The sequence below is a fragment of the Mustela erminea genome, chromosome 1 (assembly GCF_009829155.1).
Source record: "Mustela erminea isolate mMusErm1 chromosome 1, mMusErm1.Pri, whole genome shotgun sequence".
In the NCBI taxonomy this organism is placed as follows: domain Eukaryota; kingdom Metazoa; phylum Chordata; class Mammalia; order Carnivora; family Mustelidae; genus Mustela; species Mustela erminea.
The window spans coordinates 118,223,042-118,248,034 of NC_045614.1; the positions used below are offsets into that span (position 1 = coordinate 118,223,042).

General features: G+C 41.6%; 1 protein-coding gene across 3 annotated transcripts in view; it reads left to right on the top strand.

Annotated features, from left to right (window-relative positions):
• Window positions 1-915: 915 nt before the first annotated feature.
• The window catches only part of GNB4 (G protein subunit beta 4), a 61,025-nt gene continuing 36,947 nt past the window's right edge, over window positions 916-24,993 (top strand). Inside the window, exons 1-2 of one of the 3 annotated variants that reach the window (XM_032340303.1) lie at window positions 916-1,288; window positions 15,019-15,144. The gene's annotated coding sequence lies outside the window, so the exon portion shown is untranslated. Of the gene's footprint in view, window positions 1,289-1,391; window positions 1,679-15,018; window positions 15,145-24,993 lie in introns of those variants that run through there. The other 2 variants (XM_032340294.1, XM_032340308.1) reach the window with 2 other exon arrangements.

Genomic DNA, 24,993 nt, shown 5'->3' on the forward strand with positions numbered 1-24,993 from the left:
CATCTCTTTCAATGTACTAAGAGATTTATTCCAGGTGATAGTGGGAAGCAGCCGAAGAGCAAGAAATGCAAAGCTGCGGAGGTGTTCAAGTTCTCTCACATCGTTCAAACCTTTCTCCTGCACAGAAGCTCCACAAAGAGCTCCTCTGCTGTGTTCGTTACCCAGGGCGGTTTCTTTAAATTGTTTGACGTCAGAGAAGGAATGCTATAGCAACAGTCTGTCAAACTGGAATTAACTCAGAAGAAAGATGGGGGTGGGGAGAGGAAAACTGCTCCCCGGCGGTACTGACTTCAGAGGAAGCAAACTGGGTAGTTGCATTCATTTTCTGACATTTTAAACATTACAAAGAAGAAGAAAGAAAGGAAAAGAAAAGAAAAAGAAAAGGGAAACAAACAAACAAAACAAAAAACCTCGGTTGAGATGCATATGATGTTTAACTCCTGCAGAGATGAGCGACTCGCCAGGATCATGTGAAAGGCCTGGTTTCACCAGTAACAACTTCCAAGTATTGGTCATTTATTTAGAGGCAGGCTCTGGGCAAATGGCATCTCATTTGATATGTTAGCACGTTTAGAAGGTAGAGATCATCCCTCTTTTGCCCGTGACCAAGCTGAGCCCCTGAGACGTACGCAGTCACCCGACCAGCGATGGTAGAGCTGGGATTCCAATGCAGTTTAGTGTGACTCTGGGCTCCAGTTTACTTTCTTAAACGTAGAATTCCAGACTGTTAAACCTAAACGGGACGGGGTCTTCTACCTCAGCCCCCCATCCTGCCCACGAGCAAACTGAGGGTTCTGCGGTGCCAGGAAGGAAACCGGCCACACCACTTGGACGCTCTGAAGTGTGCTCTTGCGTCCAGGCGCCACAACGACAAGAAAACGAAACTGCCTGGGAATTAATGTTTTTCTTCTTCTTCTAGCAGGAAACGAGACAGAAAATAGGAAGCAGAAGCTGCGCGCGACGCCCGCCGCCGCCTTCGCCCCCTGTCCCCCGGCTCGGGCGACGCGCGCTCCAGGGTGCGCGCGCGCCCGCGCCCGCGCCGCGTCCCCGTCGGGCCCGCGCGCCTCGTGCCTCGCGCCTCGCGCCTCGAGCCACGTCCCCGCCCCGGCCCCGGCGCGCCGCGGAGTTGGCTGCTGGGCGGCGCGGGCCTGGGTGTGGCCGGCGGATCTCGGTGGCGCTCGTCGCGGCGGTGCGCTTCGCTCTGCACGCCCGCTCCGCGCCCGAGGAGCTGCTGAGCTCCCCGCGGACTCAGGCAGCGGCCGGTCGACGCGGACCTGAGTCCCTCCAGGTAGGCGGCGATCGCACGCGCCGCGGCTCGTCGGAGCGCCCCGGGGGGGGGGATCCCGGGCTTCCCGCAGGGGGCGTGGGGCGCCTCGGGGCCGCCCCGCCAGAACCCCGCCCGGTGGTGGCGTGGGGCTGGCGGGGTCGGCGAGCCGGGTGGCGGAGCTTGCCCGCGAGGGACGGGACGGGCGCGCCTCGGTCGCGCTGCGCTCCCGCGCGGGGGTCAGCCGCTCGGCCGCCGCCTCGGGCACTTCCTGGGCGGCTCGGACTGCTCGCTCTGGGAAGCGAGGGGGCGGCCTGTAGTCCCTCGGCCTCCACACCCCCAGGTCGGTCGCTACGCCCCGAGGCCTCCCGGGGGGACTCAGAGCGCGAGCTGGTGGTTGCCCCGAAAATAGCGGATAGTCGGGACTGCCCAGAAGGGTTATTGGGTGGAGAGCTCTGGGAAAGCTCATAAAAGTTTTCCGCTGAGTGCTAAAAATGAGTCTAGCGGTTTCGTGTTAAATTTGTTTTGGAAATGATTGTGTCCAGTATTGGGGGTGGGTGGGTGGGTAATGGATTATGAATTCTTGTATATTCTGTACATGATAAAATGTTTTTCCTTTTCTTTCCACATTCTTTCTCTGCTTCAAAACACTGCCTCAAAAATGATTGCCTTCTCCTTTGGTATTTATTGCCATACGGTAAGGGAAGACTGAGTTTCCAAAAGTTTAAAAACAGACTTTCATTTGTTTATAGAAACGATGCTTTGTTATTTTGCATCTCTCTCGGTCTCTGTCTCTCTTCCCTTTTCTCCCACTCCTTCCCTTTCTCTTTTGGTAGAGGATGTGGATGCATCTTTTTCTCTTTTGGCCACTGGCAGAATAGCTCGGCGTGTAGATTAGCACCCTGCTGGGAAGTTTTCTTAAGACATTTGAGATTTAATTGTTGATGAGAACGCTGTATTTTCATTCCTTTTTAGTGTTACAAACTGAGATTGTGACCCTGGAGTAGAGCTTCTAGAACTTAGAGCACACACTGCTTATTTAAGATGAAAGAAAAGTCTTTTCTAGTTGTGAAGGAAAAGGACGGGTTGGATACATAAAATTGTATGCTTTGAGTTTCTTTGCCATTATACATTTTAAGACTCGTTCGTGTGGGACTTACCGATCTGTGGCTCTGAAAGTTTATTGTGTATTTCAGTATTTGGCTCAAGATCATTTTAAGATTTTCCGTATTGTAGATGAATCTGAAACCGAAATAGAAGCTTTTAAAATACTGTTTTATTGAACGTGGTTAACTGTCTTGTGTATACACATTTGTAAAATTATAAAATTGGTTAATATGGCTTGCAGTACATTCAGGTGCATGTCTGTGAGCCATAAGCGTTTTTTACGAGGCTATTCTTGAGTCATTGGTCTTTGTTAACTTGTAGAATTTCTTCTTTTGTAATTTTCCCCGGCTTTGTTGAGATATAATTGACACATAACATGGCATAAGTTTAAAGCATACAACCTGATGATTTGATATTTATATACATTGAATAATGATGACCACAGTAAGATTAGTTAACACGCTGATCACCTGTGTGTGCCAGTGGCTGTATTTAGCCACTGTCAAGTATAGAATATAGTGTTGTTAACAGTAGTAACCATGCTGTACCTTATATCCCCAGAGTGTCCTCTCTCGTAACTGGAGGTTTGTGCCATTTGATCAACATCTCCCTAGAATTGTTTCTTTTAAGCCATTGGTGCTTTAGTATGTCAGCACATATTTTTACACTTTAAAAATAGATTCTGGGACATTTTGAAAATTGAGAATTAGAACAAAGTATCGGACATTTTTTTGCCCTTACCAAGTACTGCCTGAGATGATGTGAGTTCTGGGAGTTTTTGAGGGGGTGTGTTACTAAAGTACACTTTGTTACTAATTCTTTACCTTGCTGACTGGCTTAACCTGCATTTGTTCTAGGAACTAATTATTAGACATTTGTTCTGGGCCGGTGGTGATGCTGTACATTATTCTATTTATATCTTACATGGACTTGGCAAAGTAGGCATTATCCAGTTCTACAGGTGAGGAAACTGTGCTCCTGAATTCTTAAATGACTTGCCTGTGGTTCAGTTCACTCATTTGGGGATTCAAGTCCAGACCTCTCTGAACCTGGAGTCCACCTTCTTGCTTCAGTGCCACAGTGATTTCTTGCCAGGACGTGAGGAATGACCCTCAGTTACTCGTTAGCACATTTGTAGACTTTCCAAGACATGCGAGAGATGTGGATTTGTTTTTCCAGTGTGATTGTTACCATGTGGCTGTGTTAATTGTACACAGATCCTTGAGTCAGCCATTCTCTCACCTCTCTGTTTCTGGTTCAACGCCTGGCTCAGAGTTCAAGACCTCCCTCTGCCCAGGGCAGATTTTCTCCTTACAGGGGGTGGGTAGGAACTTAGTAGAAGGCATAGTGGAGGGAATGACACTGCTGTGACTATATCTTTTTGTATAGTTTTGGAAACTTGTTTATGTTTTATATGTTCAAAAATAAAATTAACAAGGCTGAAATAAAAAACGTCCAAAATTGAATACAAACAGGAACAAAGGAACCAACTATGTTTCAATGAATAACATGAACTCTCTGAAGAAAAGAAAAATCCAAGTAAGTTTTTAATACAGTACTTTGACTATCTGCCTTAAATCTAAAGATAGAAAGGATTGCAAAAATAAGAAATCTTGACCCCTGTGTGGTAGAGATATAGTAACTCTTGAACTATTTTTTTATGTGTCATAGAAATAAGCAAATGAGTAAATTCATTGATATTTTTTGAGGTAGAGTTTTTACTGTGGAAAAAGAAATAAAGATGAAATGGAAGAAGGCAGTGAAGCATCTCTGGTGTTCGATTGGATTTAGAGTTACATTTTCTAGCTCTGTGTGATGGAAAGGTCTAGAAGCAATGATACCCTAGTAGCAGTAAGCACAAATAGTGCCCAGGTCTAAATGGCTGACTCCAGGGCTGGGGCAGAAATAGCAGAAGATTAGCCTAGAATACAGGGTAAGGAAGTATTCCCCAAAATGGTGGTGGTACATCAAAAAGACATAGGAACTAGCTTGAACAGCCAAATCTGGGAAAATTTGAGCCTCAAAATGAATAATGGTAATAATGGGTTATAACCCATTGAATAAAGTAAGAATCCACAAGTTCATAATAAGTAAAGGAAAAGGAGAAAGCATTCTCAAGTAGACTGCCAATAAAAATGTAGAAGGAGTAATAGAATTAGAAAACTGACTGGCTTGCAACAGTTATGGTCTTGTTGGTTCACACCAGCATTACTAATGGAGAAAACTGGATGGGGAGAAGGGTACTAATACAGTTTCCAGTGGTCTCTCCAGAGATTAATGACCAACGGGGAAAAGGAGTACTTCACAGTGAAGAAATCTGGCAGACACCATCTCAACCAACTGATCCAAGTTAACATCACCAGTAGTGGGATAAATAGGTTGCTCTTGGGGCACCTGGGTGGCTCAGTTGGTTAAGCGTCTGCCTTCAGCTCAGATCCTGATCCTGAGGTCCTGGGATGGAGCTCCGTGTGTGCTCCTGCCCAGTGGGAAGTCTGCTGCTTCCTCTCTCCCCTGATCAAGCTTGCTCATGCTCTCTCCCCCCCCTCAAAAAAATAAATAGAATCTTAAAACACGTTCCTTTTGATGTGCTTAATTGGGGACATCATTACTTTCTGTGGTTTTTCTAAAATGCATAACCAAAATGTACATAGAGGAAACAATTGAGGGACCTTAATTGAGGGCATTTGGGTGGCTCAGTTGGTTTAGCATCTGCTTTCAGCGCAGGTCATGATCCCAGGGTCCTGGAATGGAGTCCCCTGTTGGGCTCCCTGCCCAGGGCGGGTACTCTGCTTCTCCCTTTTCTCTGCCCCTTTCCTCTGCTTGTTTGCGAGCACGAGTGCATGTGCTCATGTATTTTCTCGCTCGCTCTCTCATGCATGCTCTCGCTCAAATAAATAAGATCTTCGAAAAAGTGCTAAAGATTAAATAAAGGAAGTTTAAGAGCTCTGACAAAGTGCAGTGCATAATCCTGGATTGGATCTTGGATCAGAAAATCTAACTGACCTAATAGCATTATCAGGACATTGGCAGAATTTGAGTATGTAATGAATATTAAATAATAGTATTGCATCAATGTTAAGTTTCCTGAATTTGGTCATTGTACTGTGGATGTGTAAGACAATGTCCTTGTTCTTAGAAAGATACACAGTGAATTATTAGAAGTAAATGGTCAGAATATCTTCAGTTTACTTTCAAATGGACAAGCAATAATTATTAGAATGAAAAGAGAATGATAAAGCAAATGTGGCAAACATTAACAATTAGTGAATAAGTGAAAGGTCAAAGAGTATTTTTCACCATACTGCTTTTTTCTTTTTTTTATACTATTTTCAACTATAAGTTTGAAATTTTAAAAAATGAAATGTTACAAGTAAAATTTCAAAAAATAATAAAGCTACTTTGTGTCCAAAAACAACGACAGAAATCTTGGGAAGAGTCCATGTAGGCTTATCTATTCCTCAGCTCCCCACCTCTCCTCTTCTAAACCCACTACAGAGTGATTGATCCTTCCTGTGCTGTAAAAAACGATTCTTCTCATGGTCACCAGTGACATCAGTCTTGCCACATTAGGTCTCTTGGTCACCTTTAGCACGGGTGGTAGAGAACTCCTTCCTGCTGAAACAGTTTTCCCTTGGCTTCTGGGACATGGACTCTTGATTTTCATCCTGCTTCACTGGTGGTAGCTTCTACTCCTCAGAAGATGGTGTTATCCTCCATCCCATTGCTTAGACTGACAGTGAAAGTTATTCTGAAGTCTCCTGTTTCACTCATCCTGCATTTGGTCCCTCATTGTCAACTGTGATGGCTCCTAACTTACTGTCCTTCCGATTTTGGCTGTTTTTTATTGTTTGTACTGCCACTGCCTTTGTGTCAAACCACCATCTTCCTGGGACCGGACTGCAACAGTAGCTCCTCACTGATCTTTCAGCTTCCAGTCTTAGGCAGCAGAACCCATTACTGTTAGATAAAATCTGAAGTTTTTACTGTGGTCAGGAGGCCCACATGATTACATGGTTGGTCTTCTGCCCACCCCTGTGTAATCTCTTCTGCTTTGCTCACTACCCTCCAGTCTCACTATCCTCTCTGCTGTTAATTCAGTATCCCAGGTTAGTTTCTGCCCCAGGACCTTTGGATTTACTGTTTATTCTTCCTGGAATGCCTTTCTCCCATTTAAAGCATGGCTCATTCAATCATTTCATTCAGGCATTACATATTAATTTGTTTAAAAATAGCCTGCCTTGTCACTAACAACTGGCAGGTTTTTTTCCTCCCACAGAGTCCTTATCTGTACTTGAAATTGTTTGTTTATGTGCTTTATTATCTGTCTCCTAGACAGATACAGATTAAAGCGCCAGGACAACAGGGCCTTTTGTTTGTTTTATTTACTGCTGAATCCCTAGAGCCTGGAATGTGACTGGCATGTAGTTGGAACTCAGATATTTGTTGAATGAATGAATAAATGCATGAATTAATATTTGCCACCTTTTCTGCTGTATTTTGTCTAATACTGTTTCCAGTGGGGAAGGCGGTCTCAGAGAATCCTATAACGGTAGTGCTTTTGAACTTTCTTGGTTGATACTACTAAAGCTTCTTGGGAAGCTAGCAAGTTGGTAATTTTCCCAGCTTCATCTTCCTTTTGTCTGCCCTCTGGTGGAGGTAATACTGATAAGCAGCCAGATGAGTATAGTGGGTCACTAGGAAGAAACAAATTACCCACAAACTGGGTAATAAACTTTTTAAATTACAGAGGTTAAAAAATTGTAATTTTTGGTAAGCCTCTAAATTGACCATATTAATATAGGAATGAATGACAAGAAAAAGGACAATAGTTAAAGAGAGATCTGGTTTAGGATTTAAAAAAAAAATTTAGCTCCAGCGTGTTTTGGATATATAAAATAATTCCTGCTTAAGTATACTTCTTTCTCTGAAAGTAGTTTTTTAAAGATTTTATTTATTTATCTGACAGAGAGTGAGCAAGCACAAGCAGGAGGAGGGGCAGAGGGAGAGGGAGAAGCAGACTCCCCATTGAGCAGGGAGCCCAAAATGGGACTTGATCCCAGAACCCTGGGATCATAACCTGAGCTGATGGCAGATGCTAAACCGACTGAGCCCCCCAGGCACCCCTCTCTTAAAATATTTTTTTTTTAAAGATTTTTTATTTATTTATTTGTCAGAGAGAGAGAGAGAGAGAGCGAGCACAGGCAGACAGAATGGAAGGCAGAGGCAGAGGGAGAAGCAGGCTCCCTGCGGAGCAAGGAGCCCGATGTGGGACTCGATCCCAGGACGCTGGGATCATGACCCGAGCCGAAGGCAGCTGCCCAACCAACTGAGCCACCCAGGCGTCCCTCTTAAAATATTTTTAATATTTTTCCATTTTTAGCTCACAGACACCTTTTTCTAAACTACTCTTTCGGTTAATCTTTTGATTTTTCCATTACAGAGAGCTTTCTAGAATTGCTCAAAGCTATATTTACTTAATTTGTTTTGCAATAGCAGTCATATTAAATGATTTTAATGTGCATGTACTACTGACTTGATAAAATAATTTACGTTTCTCTTAATGTCCATCTTTAATATTTAAGGCAGTACACAGCTTAATGTAGCCCCTTCTCTAACCCAGTTTTGGCTTTAGCAGGGTTGTTTCCTGTGCTGTTTGGTTATTACCAAGAACGCTTAGTATATACCTTGCTGGGTAAGGGCATACTCCCACCAAAATGCTTACTGTACAGTTGGGACCCCAAAAGGGAGCATTTGCTCAGGGGGTGTCATTAGTGCTGGCATCTTTGCAAGTATTTAGAGCTCTGAGGTTCTCATCTTAACAACTATGTAATATTTCAGTGTATGGATGTATCATATCTCCTCTCCTGTTGATTTATGTTTGTAATTTTTTGTTACATAAACAGCTGAAGAGTGATGGTCCTTAAACATTTAATTTTTATTTATTCAAAAATACTATATTTTTAGAAATCTTACTGTTTCTTCTTCATCATCTAATTTTTTAAATCATTTATATATGTATGTATTAACATATAATGTATTATTTGCATCAGGGGTACAAGTGTGTGATTCATCAGTCTTACACAATTCACAGCACTGACCATAGCACATACCCTCCCCAATGTCCATGACCCAGCCACCTCATTCCTCCAACCCCCTCCCCTCCAACAACCCTCAGTTTGTTTCCTGAGATTAATAAGAGTCTCTTATGGTTTCTCTCCCTCTCTGGTTTCATCTTGTTTCCTTTTTCCTTCCCTTCCCCTATTATCCTCTGTCTTGTTTCTCAAATTTCTCATATCAGTGGGATCATATGGTAATTGTCTTTCTCTAATTGACTTACTTCACTCAGCATAATACCCTCTAACTAGTTCCATCCACGTTGTTGCAAATGATTTCACTTTTTCACATCAAAAAGATTTCACTTTTTGATGGCCGCATAATACTCTGTGTGTGTGCGCATGCACACACACTCCCCCCACATCTTCTTTATCCATCTCTTGTTCATCATCTAACTTGTAATACATTTTTAAGTATGGAGAAATTGATAGAATCTGTACTGTGGAGGGAGAACACTACTTTGGCATAGACAAAGATGAGGATGGGGGGGTCCCTGGCTCAAAGGACTATTAGTCCCTGTGCTTGTGCAGAGGGATTTTTGGTAGTTTTGTTATGGTAACACGTAGCAATGGCTTGGCTCATTTTTTTCCCCTCTTCAATTTTTCTGGAGTTCCCCATGTACACACTCTTTTTTTTTTTTTTTTTTTTTGTATTCATTGGACAGACAGAGATCAAAAGTAGGCATAGAAGCAGGCAGAGAGAGGAGGAAGCAGGCTCCATGCTGAGCAGAGAGCCCGATGCAGGGATGGATCCCAGGACCCTGGGATCATGACCTGAGCTGAAGGCAGAGGCTTAACCCACTGAGCCACCCAGGTGCCCCCATGTACACACTCTTATCCTGGAATTGTTTAAAGGGTGAAAATTGGGCTTTAGCTATTTGGTAATGTAAAATTAAAAACCCAGTAATATACCTTAAGCTGAATGAGACTGTGCTGTCTAACTGGCTTTCAACATAGATCATACATTGTATTTAGGATAGTTAACAAGGCTTCTAGTGACCAGGTTTTTATAAGGAAATAATTTAAACATTTTTTTAATCTCCTAGACTTCTGTAAATTAAATTATATACGTAGTAGAAAAATGGACGATAACTAATTATTTAAGGATTGAAATTCATCAACAAGGGATCCTCATTATGTGTATTACTTACGAAATGGGTCTCTGGGGAATCTGTTGTGGGAGTAGGACTAAACTTTTTGAGAAATGTGGTTTTAGGGCATCTGGCTGGCTCAGTCCAAAGAACATGAGACTCTTGATCTTGGGGTCATGAGTTTGAGCCCCACGCTGGGTGTAGAGATTACTTAAATAAACATTTAAGAAAAAAAAGAAAAATGTGGTCGTCTTGTCACATGATATAAAAAGCAAAAAAAATTATTTAAAAATTTTTAAAACTTAGATATTTTCATGGTTATATGTTAATGTTTATGAGAACTAAAACTTATCAAGGAATTTCATTATTTTATTAATTAATGTGTGACTAGGGAAGCTTTTGGGGGAAAATTTTTTTTTAAAGATTGTATGTATTTATTTTGACAGATAGAGATCACAAGTAGGCAGAGAGGCAGGCAGAGAGAGAGAGAGAGAGAGGAGGAAGCTAACTCCCCACTGAGCAGCGAGCCCGGTGTGAGGCTTGATCCCAGGACCCTGAGATCTTTTTTTGTTTTTTTTTTTTAAGATTTTATTTATTTGACAGAGAGAGAAATCACAAGTAGGCAGAGAGGCAGGCAGAGAGAGAGAGAGAGGAGGAAGCAGGCTCCCTGCAGAGCAGAGAGCCCGATGTGGGGCTTGATCCCAGGACCCTGGGATCATGACCCCAGCCGAAGGCAGAGGCTTTAACCCACTGAGCCACCCAGGCGCCCCCTGGGGGAAAATATTTAAAAACACACACAAATATTCCTTTGTGACTTGGGTTATAAAAAAGAAGAGAAATGTTGCTATGTAAATTTCATCCATGGTTATGTGCTAGTTTTCAGTGAGGAAACATCTTTGTAAAGTTTTTAGAGATAATGGAGACATGTCCTGAAGGGCTGGTGAAGCATCAGAAATAATGTGTGTTTCCTCAGCGGTGCTGAAGAACAGTCTTGGTGTATGTGAGAATGAGTGCTGCTAAAACACTATTCAGGCCACCTGGGAGAGAGAAGACCTTTTGGAGAGATGGCTTTTGAGAACCTTAGTGGTGGGGAAGGGAGTTGAGGATGGAGTGGAATCACAGATAGCTAGTGTGGGTTATTAGCTGTTAGTCTAAACCCAAGAAAGCAATTGTGTGATATTTTGGTAAATAAAGTATGATCCTGAAGTGGCATTGGTGGAAAAGTGTTCATCTCAGACTGATACCACACGGATGCATTTGCTTTTTAATTAGTAAAACCTCCGAAGTTTTACCTTCTACCTAGGTATTAATGGCTTTATGTTAGAAAGAATGAGATCTGTAGTGGGAGAAAGACACCAAGTGATGTACTCTTATTTCTACTTAACTATTGGTAACTTTAAGATAATTTTACTTCTTAAAAAAAAGATTTTTAACTCTTTTTTAAAGCTGTGAACACATGAAGTTGCAGCTACCTTTCCATGAATATGTGATTGGCAAGTCACATTTTGTGCCATGTAGCCAAATTAACAAATAAGCTAGATCGTGATGCCTTATAAACATTATAAACCTAGAAACATTGGATGGGCACTTAACAAACACTTGTTGGATGAAATTCTTATAGCCACTGTTGTCATATTTTCATCTTTTAGTGGTGGGATTCATTTAAACATTTTTTTAGATATAACCAAGAATAATGGGTAACAAATTCTGGTTAATTTAAGGGATTGATTTTGGTTAAAAAAAAAAATACACACACAACACAGATTATGTGACTTTAAAGTGATCCAAGACTGTGTGATTTAGTGATACAGAGATGAACCATACTTGGTCCCATAAAAAAAAAAAAAAATCCAAGAGATAGGGGCACCTGGGTGGCTCAGTGGGTTAAGCCTCTGCCTTCGGCTCAGGTCATGATCTCAGGGTCCTGGGATCGAGTCCCGCATCAGGCTCTCTGCTCAGCAGGGGGCCTGCTTTTCCCTCTCTTTTTGCCTCTCTGCCTACTTGTGATCTCTCTGTCTCTGTGTCAAATAAATAAATAAAATATTTTTTTAAAAAATCCAAGAGGGGAGTTAGAGAGGAGAAGGGAGTTGGGGGAAGTTGGAAGGGGAGGTGAACCATGAGAGACTATGGACTCTAAAAAACAATCTGAGGGGTTTGAATTGACGGGTGGGTGGGAGGTTGGGGTACCAGGTGGTGGGTATTAGAGAGGGCACGGATTGCATGGAGCACTGGGTGTGGTGAAAAAATAATACTGTTATGCTGAAAATAAATTAAAAAAAAAATCCAAGAGGCAGTAATACTTGAATGAAGTCATCTGAGAAAAGACAGTCTGAGAAAGTTAGGATTTGTAATTTATATAATCGTAATTTATTTCCTAATGTCTGAGTCACAAAGTCTTAGAAATACTAAAATTGAGGCCTCTCAACTTAGAGAAGGTAGTTGTAGGACTAAGTAAAAGGAAATTCCCTGCCATTTTACATAGATGCCAGTGAATTCATAGAACTTGTGTTTTAAGAGGTAGTGCAGCTGGGGCACCTGGGTGGCTCAGTGGGTTGGGCCGCTGCCTTCCGCTCGGGTCATGATCTCAGGGTCCTGGGATCGAGTCTCGCATTGGCCTCTCTGCTCAGCGGGGAGCCTGCTTCCCTCTCTCTCTCAGCCTGTCTCTCTGCCTACTTGTGATCTCTATCTGTCAAAATAAATACATACAATCTTTAAAAAAAAAAAAAGAGGTAGTGCATCTAAAAATACAAGCATTCTAGAAACAGTTTCAGTTTAAGGGAGATCCTTAGTATGGTAAGTGCAGTCGTATTCTCATGAAACATTCGGTTTTGGTTACATAGTATTTTAAAATATGTGCTCTGTTGCAGCCCTTCTATTCCGATAACAGTAATTACTTTTCGGAAGAAGATAAACTTTTTTGATTGGGGTGGGTCGTTGTGAGTGCCTAGTGCAGGGTAGGAGTTAAAGACATGTTTGTAGTAGAGGCAATTTGGATTGACAGGTCGGGATAGTGTTCATTTCTTATATATGTTAAGACTGTTGCTAAAAATAATAGGAATAATGCAGAAAGAAAAATCCTTTTGAAAGCTTTCCCAAATGTTCACTAGAAAAAAGCTAAACCTCTTCACTTTAAAGCTTCCATTTTCTTTCCAGTTCTGCAGGGAGAATACACTAAAAGAATGGAAACACATGCATTCTACATTTAGAAGAGGCACTCTGCATCTGGTTTTTATATAGTACCTGATATTATTATAATCTTAGGTTTTGTTACTACCTTTGTCTCAAAGAGTTCTTCCCTTTTCCTTGATTTAAAGGATAATTTTATAACTTGTAATTTAAAAATTAAACCTAAAGAATTTATGATGAAACACTCAGCTTTTTATAAATGGCATAGTTTAAAAACTACAGTTGTCACACATTTTATTTATAACACACAAATGTAAAAATGTGTAGGAGTGAAACAACAAAATCCATTTACTCTAAATTCCACGAATACCTTCCTTTTTTTTTTTTTTTTACTTTAATGCATGACATTTTATTGGGCCGTGGAATTTACTACCTGAGTTTAGATTTCTGCCACGATGACAAGTCCTGTTCAAAGAGAGAGCCCCTAATTCTTACCCAGAGGGTTCACCCCCAGTGGATCTGTTTATGATAGTCTGGATAAAGAGCTTGTTTTCTTGTTGGTTGATTTCTGTGTGGACTGATTATGTTGTGACTTGTTAAGAAAACTAAATCACAAAGTTCTTTTTTAAAGAAAAAAATTTAGTAAGAGCTACTTTTGGCAGTTGAGAATCTAAGTCCCTTTTTTAGTTAATTCCAGAGATACATGAAGGAGTATTGGCAGGTGTTTTCTCACATGCTTTGCTACTTTAACAAAGATCAGTGCATTTAAGTCTTAAATTAAAAACTTTTTTTCAAGCATCTCTCTTTTCCGGTGTCCTAGGTATTTCCTGATAGAAGATGTCCTTTCAACTCTTGAGTTTATTTCATTCTTAGTTTCTTAAAGAGTAATAGCATGACCAAATACAGATTTAAAGAAGGTAGTGGCTGCCAAAAAATTCAGGTTTTTGCCAGATGGATTGTTTCCCTTGAGGAAGGGGAAGATAACACCTGAAATACGTCAAGAAATTGTTAATGATTTCTTTGTAAAAACAGATATCTTTAAGTTGTGAGTGTTTGAGAAATAGGAAATTTATATGGGGAGTGTCTGTTTTTTCTCTTACCATTCTGAAGGCATTCCTCAGAAAAAAAATTCAAAAAATTTTAACAGTTCAGATATGGGAAATAATCCTGTCCTATTAACAAAAAAAAACCCTGATAAGAATGGGAATTTTTTTTCTATAATTGTGTATTCCAACTCCTATGTTTATTTTTTAAAGTATTTAGATGTTTTGTTTGAGCAGGAAGATATATAAATGCCATTTAGGTTTTTTTAGGAAACTTTTTTTTAAGATTTTATTTATTTGAGAGTGTGAGAGAGAGACAGCACAAGCAGCAGGGAGGCGCAGAGGGAAAGGGAGAAGCCGACTCCCCGCTGAGCAGAGTGAGTCTGATGGGGGACTCTGAGATCCGGACCTGAGCCGGATGCAGACGTTTAACCAGCTGAGCCCCCTAGGAGCCCCTTAATGAATACATTCTTTAACCTTCCCTCAGTCAAAAGGTTTTAGATTGGTTTCCTATAGAACCTAGTTCAGACCTGTGTTTCTCAGACGGTAGGAGGCAGCAGAATCGGGGCGGGGGGGGGGGGGGGCTTGGCTGGGAAAGGGCCTAAAATGTGCTTTTCTAGCAAGTTTCTCAGTGGTACTGCTGCTGCTGGTTCCCACACTTTGGGAACCACGGATCAGGTTATTTAGTGGAATCGTGGTTAGCAACCGTGCTGCTGCTTCCCTTACACACCTGACGAACAGGGAGGGCTTCAATCTCAGAGTCAAAGCATTGGAGTTGGGGGTTGGCCGCATGCTGGGCTGGGCCCAGTACTGCTGTCCTCCCAGGTAGGTGGAGTTTGAGAAAGGCCTTTACATAATTGCATGTTTTCTCTCCCACCCTCTTTCCCCTTTTGACTCTCTTTTCTCTCCTTACGAGTCCTGGTCTGTATAATAGGGGATAGGGATAGAGTCCTCTCCTTGCCAACAGAAGTCTCCAGAGTTCTCAGGGAGGGATCTTCTGCACCTCTCAAGGAGTTATGGAGAGAACAGAGGGGTTACATGGCCGCACAACTGGGAGGCTGGGGCTGTGAAAATTGTAATAATTGGTAATAATTGTATTTTCTTTTTTGTTTAAAGTATTTTGTATTACATCTATTGATCCAGATACTGATAATGACCTGAGCAGTGCTTCTGGTTATATAATGTCTTTGATACTTCCCTTGCTGGGCCAAATTAGCCCTCACTTAAAGTTCCAAGGACATTTTGTGAATGTGCATCTCTGATTTCCCAAACAGTCCCATAGGGTATCTCCACGCTACTGATGTCAGCAAATTGAGACTCAGAGCAGGCGAGCAGTCCTGGGATCACGCAGTAAGGACGCTGCGAGTGAGTCAGCAAGCTGTTAGGTTATATGAACTCAGGTATGCGTGGTAAGCTCCATAACCTGTGGTTTCGTCATCTGTGGGATGGGGAAGATACTAGCCCCTACCTTCTGAGGTTGATTTGAAACCATTAAATGAGTTACTGTGGAGAATTTCGAATAGTGCATGGCACAAAAGTGCGCAATGAATGCTATTTCTTGGTTGGCTGACTCCTACTAACGCCTCAGTTCTGGGCTTATCCTGACTTTGTGCCATGTGATCTTCCTCTTAGGCATTACAGGTCAATAATCTCTTTTCCAGAAATTGGAGATCCAAAATGCTATGCAAATGGCAGGTTTTTTTCATACATCACTTAGTGGCAAAACCTTACACGATTTGGACGCATTTTGTATGGCAACCAGGCCTGATCTAACTTGAAACCTGCTAGTCTGTTTTTCCCCACCTACTTGTGAATGTGCTTATGTTTTGCTACAGAAATACTCCTTGATTATATGGGCTGCTGCCCCAGGGTCCATACCTTTTTAAAATCTGAACACTGCCCAGATCCAAGCCACACCTGGTGTTAGGGCTGTGTATAATGAGATTATGGACCTATGGGAGTGTGCCCTTCAATGTCTGTTTTCCTACTTGACTGTGAATTCCTGGGGAACTGGAGCTGTCCTATTCATACGTAGCCTCAGGTCTTTGTGCATGATAGACATTCGTTAGGAACCGTGGCACAGCATAGCGGTGAGGTGAAGGGAAACCGACTGAAGAGCATGAGCACCTTATTTGTTTCCTAGAACACAGACAACACAGATGGCCGGCAGTTCACAAGAGGTGGAATTTTTTACTTTGGGGGCCTGTAAGTGTTCAGTGGGATGAGAAAGTAAAAAAACCTGAATGCCTGTGCTACAGTTTCAGCAGCTCTAACTTGTATTCTTCTGGCTTATCCATTCACCCCCTGCAGTCCTAGGTTTTTAGTTGACTTCTGTGAAAGCCACATGGGAATATCTGTATGTGCAATGCTTGGGGTGGATAGACAAGTGTGCTTTTAAATTCCATGCTAAGAGGGGTGTCTGGGTGGCTCAGTGGGTTAAGGCTCTGCCTTCAGCTCAGGTCATGATCTCAGGGTCCTGGGATCGAGCCCCGCATCAGGCTCTCTGATCAGTGGGAAGCCTGCTGCCCCCTCTCTCTCTGCCTGCCTCTCTGCCTGCTTGTGATCCCTCTCTCTGTCAAATAAATAAAATCTTTAAAAAAAACAAATGAAGCAAAAATAAATTCCATGCTAAGAATGATTGTAAAAGCTTTAAATACCTAATTCATTATGGGTTTGCAGTTAGGTGTTTTTTTTTTTTTAATTTTACAAAGTATAGGAATTAACAGATTGCCAAGAGAAATGTAGAACATTAGAGATTATAAAAACAAATTTGAATTTTTCTGATGAATAGACTTACTAAGCAAAAGTAGTTTTATGCCTAAATTTACAACCTAAAATATTCTTTCATGCTTTGTGAGATTTCATGATCAGGATGAAAATTATTAATAGCTAAGAAATAATTCATATTCCTTATTGCATATAGATGAAAATGGCTCTGTTCACTCACACAGCAGTATAATTGTATAGACTACATAATGCCTTGCTTTGGTAAAGATTCTGTGGACGTTTTAAGAAGTGGAGAGGGAAGGCTGAATTACGCAAGTGTATTTTTTTTTAATTAGTGTGGATACAGTGGCTCATTGGTTTTTTTTAATATGTGTAACTGGCACAGCTGAACTTTTTAAAAGATAACTGATATGCTGCTTTCTTCTCAACTTACAATGCTTTCATTATATGATAGAGTAATTTCAGTTGTGTTAAATGAATCATTTATTCATGTTGAAAAAGAACTTAGTCAAGAAGTTATGGTAACTGAAAGACACTGTGCTTATATTAAACTAATTTCTGTTAAGTTATTAGTTTAAAATTGCTTTTGTCTACAATTTCAGTACTACTTCAGAGATTGTGATAACCGCTCCAATATGACCTAGATTAAAAATCACCATTGGTGAAATTTCTTGACAATTACACTGAATCCTTCTGATGTTTTTTGTTTGTGTTTTGTTCTTGGTTGTGTTTTTATGTATAATTTCAAAAAATCTTTTAAGACTTTATTTTTAAGTAATCTCTACATACACCCAACGTGGGGCTTGAACTCCTGATCCTAAGATCAAGAGTCACATGGTCCACCAACTGAGCCAGCCAGGTACCCCTGTAGTTGTGGGTTTTTTGTTTTTGTTTTTTGTAAAGGAATGTAGAGATGGCTCATCTGTATCTCGTATTCCTTTATCTTTCCCTCCTCCTAGGAGGAAAGTTTCTTAGCTAGCTGGCTGAAGATAGATTCTGGGAAATATAAGTATTTAAGTGAATGGGGTGGGGAGAGACAGCAAAAAAACCCCAGAGAAACAATAGTGAGATACAAGGGGGATCTAGGAAGTTGGGGTCATGAAAGCCATAGTAGTAAAGGGAATGAGGGGGAATATCATTAGTCAGATGTAGCAGAGAAGTTTGATGAGCTGCCCTTTGAAAACAGCAGTGTGGCAGGGTGAAGACAGCCAGGCTCTCACACACGTTGGATTCAGTCCCCCCCCATGCCTCTAATTTTAGGCAAGTTATTTCACCTGTCTGAACCTCCATTTCCTTTTATTTTTATCTCATTACACTTATTTTATGGTTCCCAGTGGACTTCAGGTGTGGTAAGAGTAAACGGAGGCATATTAAACGTTTAAGTTTTTTGTTTGTTTGTTTGTTTTGTTTTTTAGCAAAAATCTATTTGGATTGGGCATATGTAGGGGCAAGATTCTTAGAGAAAGAAGCAAAGCAAGGAGATTATTTGATTAGCTATAGCTATGTGGTTGCCTTATTTGGAAAGCCTAGTTGGCTGTGATTGGTTGCCCTTGGGTTTTACAAGTTTAGGTTTGGGTTTGCTTATGTAGTTTGTTAAGGTATTAGAACCGCCTCAGTCTAAGGGTCTCCTTGTTCAATTTATTTTTTTTTTAAGATTTTATTTATTTATTTGAAAATGAGAGAGCACAAGAAGGGGAGGGTGAGAGGGAGAAGCAGACTCCCCATGGAGCAGAGAGCCTGATGCTGGCTCCATCCCAGGACTCCAGGATCATGACCTGAGCTGAAGGCAGTCGCCCAACCAACTGAGCCACCCAGGCGCTCCTACTTGTTCAATTTAGTGCAAGAGTTAAATTAACTATATTTATTGTGGATCCACTGTGACTCACTTCTATATATTTGCTTGCTCATTGGTAATATAAACACCCATAAAGCAAACCCAGCTCAGGAATTCAAAAGTTAACCATTACTTGCAGCTATTGTACTTACTTGTGTGCTTCTTCCTTGTACTGTTTATCATTCCCTTTAAGAATATTTTGTTACATCGGCGTGCGTTCTTAGTTGTTTTTGGGCTTTATAAAAAGAATTATGCTGGTATGTGTCTTCTGGAACTTGTTCCACTCCCCACCCCCCACCCCCCGCTCAAATACTACTTTTCAGATTACTCTAGATTGTCTGTACTTGTAGTTCATTTGTTTTCTTGTGATACAATAATTCATCGTGAAAGAAAACACTACAATTATCCATTCTGCTGTTGGTGGGCATTGGTGTTTTAAATTTCTTGCTCTTACGAGTATGAATCCAACTCTTTCTTTTTTCTTAAAAGATTTTATCTATTTTTTTGGCAGAAAGAGAGATCACAAGTAGGCAGAGAGGCAGGCAGAGAGAGATGGGGAAGCAGGCTCCCCGCCAAGCAGAGAGCCTGATGCGGGGCTCGATTCCAGGACCCTGAGATCACGACCCCAGACGAAGGCAGAGGCTTAACCCACTGAGTCACCTATGTGGCCCTGAATCCAACTCTTGACACATGAGCACATGTACTTGAGTTTCCTTTAGGGCTTATGTACCCAGAAATGGAATTGAATCTTATTTTTTCTAATAAACTAATAAACTTTATTTTCTAATAAACTTTTTAAACAGTTTTATTTTATTTAAACAGTTTTATTTATTTTTCTAATAAACTTTTTTTTAAAGATTTTATTTATTTATTTGACAGAGATCACAAGTAGGCAGAGAGGCAGGCAGAAAGAGAGGAGGAAGCAGGCTCTCCGCTGAGCAGAGAGTCCGATGCGGGACTCGGATCCCAGGATCCTGGAATCATGACCTGAGCCTAAGGCAGAGGCTTTAACCCACTGAGCCACCCAGGTGCCCCTCTAATAAACTTTTTTTTTTTTTAAAGATTCTATTTATTTATTTGACAGAGAGAGATCACAAGTAGGCAGAGAGGCAGGCAGAGAGAGAGAGAGAGGAGGAAGCAGGCTCCCTGCTGAGCAGAGAGCCCGATGCGGGACTCGATCCCAGGACCCTGAGATCATGACCTGAGCCGAAGGCAGCGGCTTAACCCACTGAGCCACCCAGGCGCCCTCTAATAAACTTTTTTTTTTTTTTTTAAAGATTTTATTTATTTATTTGACAGAGAGAGAGATCACAAGTAGGCAGAGAGGCAGGCAGAGAGAGAGGAGGAAGCAGGCTCTCCGCTGAGCAGAGAGCCTGATGCGGGGCTCGATCCCAGGACCCTGAGATCATGACCCGAGCCGAAGGCAGTGGCTTAACACACTGAGCCACCCAGGTGCCCCTCTAATAAACTTTTTAAACAGTAATCTGTATGCCCCATGTGGAGCTTGAACTCATGACTCCAAGATCAGGAGTGGCTGGCATGTCCTCCTGAGCCAGCTGGGGGCCCCCAGAAATGGAATTGTCATATTGAAAGATAGAGGTATCCTTACCTTTGTTAGATACTGGCCAAGTTATTTTCCAATAGCTTTCCTACCAGAGTGAGTTACCTTTTCCCCCAACCTTGCCAATTCTTCTTTTTCTTTTTTCTTTTTAATTTAAGTAATCTCTGTTAGGTGTATGACCAGTGTAGATGAAAACCTTAATTTTTGCCTAGCATCACTTCTTTTTTGGGTCATTAATTCAGGTGAAGTCTGATGATCAGTGAGAGAGTATGTTTTGGTTTACTCCCTTCATAGGTTGGGTTCTTGAGGATCTTCAACTTTAAGGAAGATTTGGAGTTCATTTATGAGGCAGTTCACCTGGCTGTACGCAGTGGTAAATTTCTGTAGTGGTGGTTGACTATTTATCTTACTGGTTTTCTTTGTCTTGCCATTACTTTCCATGTTTCTCCCCTACATTCACAAAGTATTATGAACTATTTTGCCATTTTCTTGGTTTTTGTTCTTATTAACTATGGATGTAAAGGATCTAACTACAGGAGGACAAGTAGTTGGAGGACTTTGTTGCTTGCAGTCAAATATGTGCTCCTGGAGGGGCACCTAACAGAAAACAGAGTAGGACTTCTGGGGACTCAGACATAGTGAAAAGCCCCAAAGCTGAAGGCAAAGAGGCATCAATTATGCTACCCCTCCTTTCTTTTTTAGAGCTTCTGACATATGGGAACCAAATCAACCTCAAGGCTTACTAAATAGCCCAATGGTCTGCTGCACACACACCCCAACCCACTGTTGACAATCATTCTTAACAATATTCTCTCTGTATCCCTCTATACAAACTGAGATAAGAGAAGGTCAGCCAGAAGGACTACCTAGCACCTTCAGGTAGTCTGAATTGGAGCATGCTTTAGTTGACGGTTTGAGGCAGCGACTTACAAAACTGTACCTTATGCCACAATATCGTCCTCAGGAATCCAGAGCTTTCATAGCCCTGATACGTCCACAGACCAGGTCAGTACAGGGACTGGCCACTTCATTAGATCCTCCTTTAGACCTTCAAAACATAACTTACTAGGATTTATCTTACTTGGTTTCACCTAGGGGTATCTTTGTGGCTTCATTTTGCCCTAGTCAGCTCTAGGCTTGTATGGAAGTCATTTATAATTTAGTTTGTGCTCGATGTGATCCTTATTGGTATTCTCAGCAATTGTCAGGTGGGAAGAAAAGAGCAACAGAAAGTGTGTCGTCAAAATACTCTTTCCCCTTAGTGACAGAACCAATCAGTTTTCCTTAAAGAGTGAAAAACAAGTTCCCGACTTGTTGATTTTAGCCATTCTGACTGGTGTGAGGTGATACTTCATTGTGGTTTTGATTTGTATTTCCCTGATGCCCAGTGATATGGAGCACTTTTTCATGTGTCTGTTGGCCATCTGGATGTCTTCTTTGCAGAAATGTCTGTTCATGTCTTCTGCCCATTTCTTGATTGGATTATTTGTTCTTTGGGTGTTGAGTTTGATAAGTTCTTTATAGATTTTGGACACTAGTCCTTTATCTGATATGTCGTTTGCAAATATCTTCTCCCATTCTGTCAGTTGTTGACAGATGCGGCGAGGATGGGGAGAAAGGGGAACCCTCCTACACTGTTGGTGGGAATGCAAGCTGGTGCAACCACTCTGGAAAACAGCATGGAGGTTCCTCAAAATGTTGAAAATAGAACTGCCCTATGACCCAGCAATAGCACTACTGGGTATTTACCCTAAAGATACAAACGTAGTGATCCAAAGGGGCACGTGCACCCGAATGTTTATAGCAGCAATGTCCACAATAGCCAAACTATGGAAAGAACCTAGATGTTCATCAACAGATGAATGGATCAAGAAGATGTGGTATATATACACAATGGAATACTATGCAGCCATCAAAAGAAATGAAATCTTGCCATTTGCAACGACATGGATGGAACGAGAGCGTATCATGCTTAGCGAAATAAGTCAAGCAGAGAAAGACAACTATCATATGATCTCCCTGATATGAGGAAGTGGTGATGCAACATGGGGGCTTAAGTGGGTAGAAGAAGAATCAATGAAACAAGATGGAATTGGGAGGGAGACAAACCATAAGTGACTCTTAATCTCACAAAACAAACTGAGGGCTGCTGGGGGAGGTAGGTTGGGAGAAGGGGGTGGGGTTATGGACATTGGGGAGGGTATGTGCTTTGGTGAGTGCTGTGAAGTGTGTAAACCTGGTGATTCACAGACCTGTACCCCTGGGGATAAAAATATATGTTTATAAAAAATAAAAAATTTAAAAAAAAAAAAACAAGTTCCTCCTTTTAGCAGTAGGTCATGGAAGGTAGGGGAAGGCAGCTTTAACATTTCTTTTGAGGCATCTGGAGAAAGTTTGCAGTTCTCTCTGTCACGGAGGAAAAGTGATTTTCTCTTTACTTCTCTGAGTTCTTGGCTGAGACACCCGGCAATAAAAGATAAATGAGAAAAACAAGTTTTTGAACATGTTTGTATCCCTCACATATACATCAGAGATTTCCAGGGAGAAAAATGTGTAACTCCCTAAGGTAGCCAAGGCACCAGCTGACAGACAGTCTCTTCAGCTAGAGGAAGAAGAACTGGCGCCTTTGGGAGTGGTGGTGGGGTAGGGAAGGGGACAGTCCTGGGAGGTATGAGGCAAGGCAAGGGTAAACAAAGGTAAGGTGTGTTGGTGCAGATTTAAATCCTGCAGTCTATATTGGTTCAGACTCTCTGGTTTAGAGTCCTTTCCTTCCTAGAACAGAAAGCAAGACACTCTGACAGGTGGAGATTTTCTTTATAAATTTACATTTCCATTTCAGAGGCTAAGGTCTCTTGTTTTTAGTCTCTCCTGTGTCTGCTGTTTCTCTGAATAATTCTGTGCCACATCCTTAAATAATTTTTTTCTTATTTATTTTTAGAAGGAGAGAGAGAGCATGAGAGGAGAGAGGTCAGTGGGAGAAGCAGACTCCCTGGTGAGCAGGGAGCCCGATGTAGGGCTCCATCCCGGGACTCCAGGATCATGACCGGAGGCGAAGGCAGTCGCTTAACCAACTGAGCCACCCAGGTGCCCCCTCTGTGCCACATCCTTAAACCATCATTGGGATGGCATATTCTGCTACCTTTCATTTGGTACAAGCATCTCAAGGGCTCTGATTTTGCCACTAGAAACCTTTCTCAGACCCATGCCTTCTGACCACTCCCCCCATTCTATGATGCCTGCTTTAATTTAGCTGACGGCAGCTGGACAGGAGTGAATGAAGCTTGAGAATTCAGAAGTCCCTGTGAAGAAATGGGGTCATGTAGAGGCAGCTTTGTTTGAGAGTTCATAATGAAGGGTAGAAACAGGACGGCCCCGTGATAGTGAACTGTAGAATCAAGGCATTTTCTCTCTCTCTCTCTTTTTTAAAGGTAGAGACTTGGGCATGTTTAACCCTGATACAAAGTATCCACTTAACAGTGAAAGGTTACCCACAGGTGGTGGTTTGCTAGATGAAACTGAGGACTTAAAATAGCCTGAATTGTTAACACTTGAATACCCTCACGAATCTTAGCTTTACAAGGAGCAAATGAACAAAGATTAAGTGTGCTCTGTTTTATGATACCACTAAGTCTGCATGTTATCTAGAACTATTCCTGTCAAACACGTTGTACTTGAATATCCTTTAACCTGTGGATCTAACTTAAAGTTTTTGGCAGTGTAGAGGATAAACAAGTTAAATGACCATAAGGAAGTAAGCAGAATGCAGGACATTGAAAAGGACAAGTGGCTCATTCTGTCCAGTAAGTCAGTATTTTAGGGGGAAATAAAGCAGGCAGTGGATACTTCTAGATGGAGAGCTGTAGCATAACCCAGTGTGTTATGTCATCTGTAATTTGATCCTAATTCGAACAAATCAGATGTAAAAAGACATTGGTGGAGTAATTAGGGAAATTTGAAAATGGACTAGGTATATTAGCCCCTGAATAATTACTGTTAATTTTGGTAGATCTATTAATGTTAATATGGTTTAATAGATAAGTGTCCAAATATTTCTGGAGATGAGTGCTGATATATTTCAGAGTGGAATGTCTTGCTGTCTGTGACTGACTTTAAAATACTTTAGGAAGTGGAGACTCCTGGATGGCTCAGTTGGTTGGTCAGGTCATGATCTCAGGGTCCTGGGATTGAGCCCTGGGTTGTTGGGTTCCCTGCTTCTCCCTCTTCCCCCCGCCCCTCCCCACTGCTTGTACTCCTACTCTCTCTCTCTCTCTCCAGTAAATAACATCTTAAAAAAAAAAAATAGAAATTTTAAAAAATGAACAAAATCAAGAAAGAAATACAGCAGTAACATGAACAATTTATAAATGGTATGGTATATATATCCATATAATGGGTGTCCATTATATGGATGTCTCTACCTTTCTCTGTTTGAAATTTTCCCTAAAAGACTAGAACAACGGAGGAACAATGAGAACTTGAATGTTCTAGAAGAGATTATTAAGGGAAGTATAAGATTACTGGAAAGACAGTAGATAGGATTTTTTTTAAGGTTTTATATTTATTTATTTGACAGAGATCACAAGTAGGCAGAGGCAGGCAGAGAGAGCAAGGGGGAAGCAGGCTCCCTGCTGAGCAGAGAGCCCGACGTGGGGCTTGATCCCAGAACGCCGGGATCATGACCTGAGCCCAAGGCAGAGGCCCCAACCCACTGAGCCACCCAGGCGCACCAGTAGATAGGATTTAAATCACAGGTGGAGGAATTGAACCAAAGGACAGAAAAGTCAGTTCTCTATTCCAAATGGAGGGAAAGGAGAATGTGATGAGTCTGTTACATTTGTATAGTTTTACATATCTGTCTGGTGGTAGAAAATTGAAAGAGTTCATGTCTGATGGCTTCTGCTTTCTCTGTGATAGAGAAGGCAAAGTCATTTGTAAGATGGTGTGAAAGGTCAGAAGCTTAAAGAGTTCAAAGGAACTGAGGTAGTTGATAGAGTGAAAGTGATGAGTAAAAAGCTATGTAGGTTGCCGGGCGGTTTTGAGGGCCCAGTTGAGATGAGTGAAATGAATTTGTAGGGTAACTACTATGCGCTGTTTGGCTTTTTAAATCAATGTTTGGTGGCTTGAGTA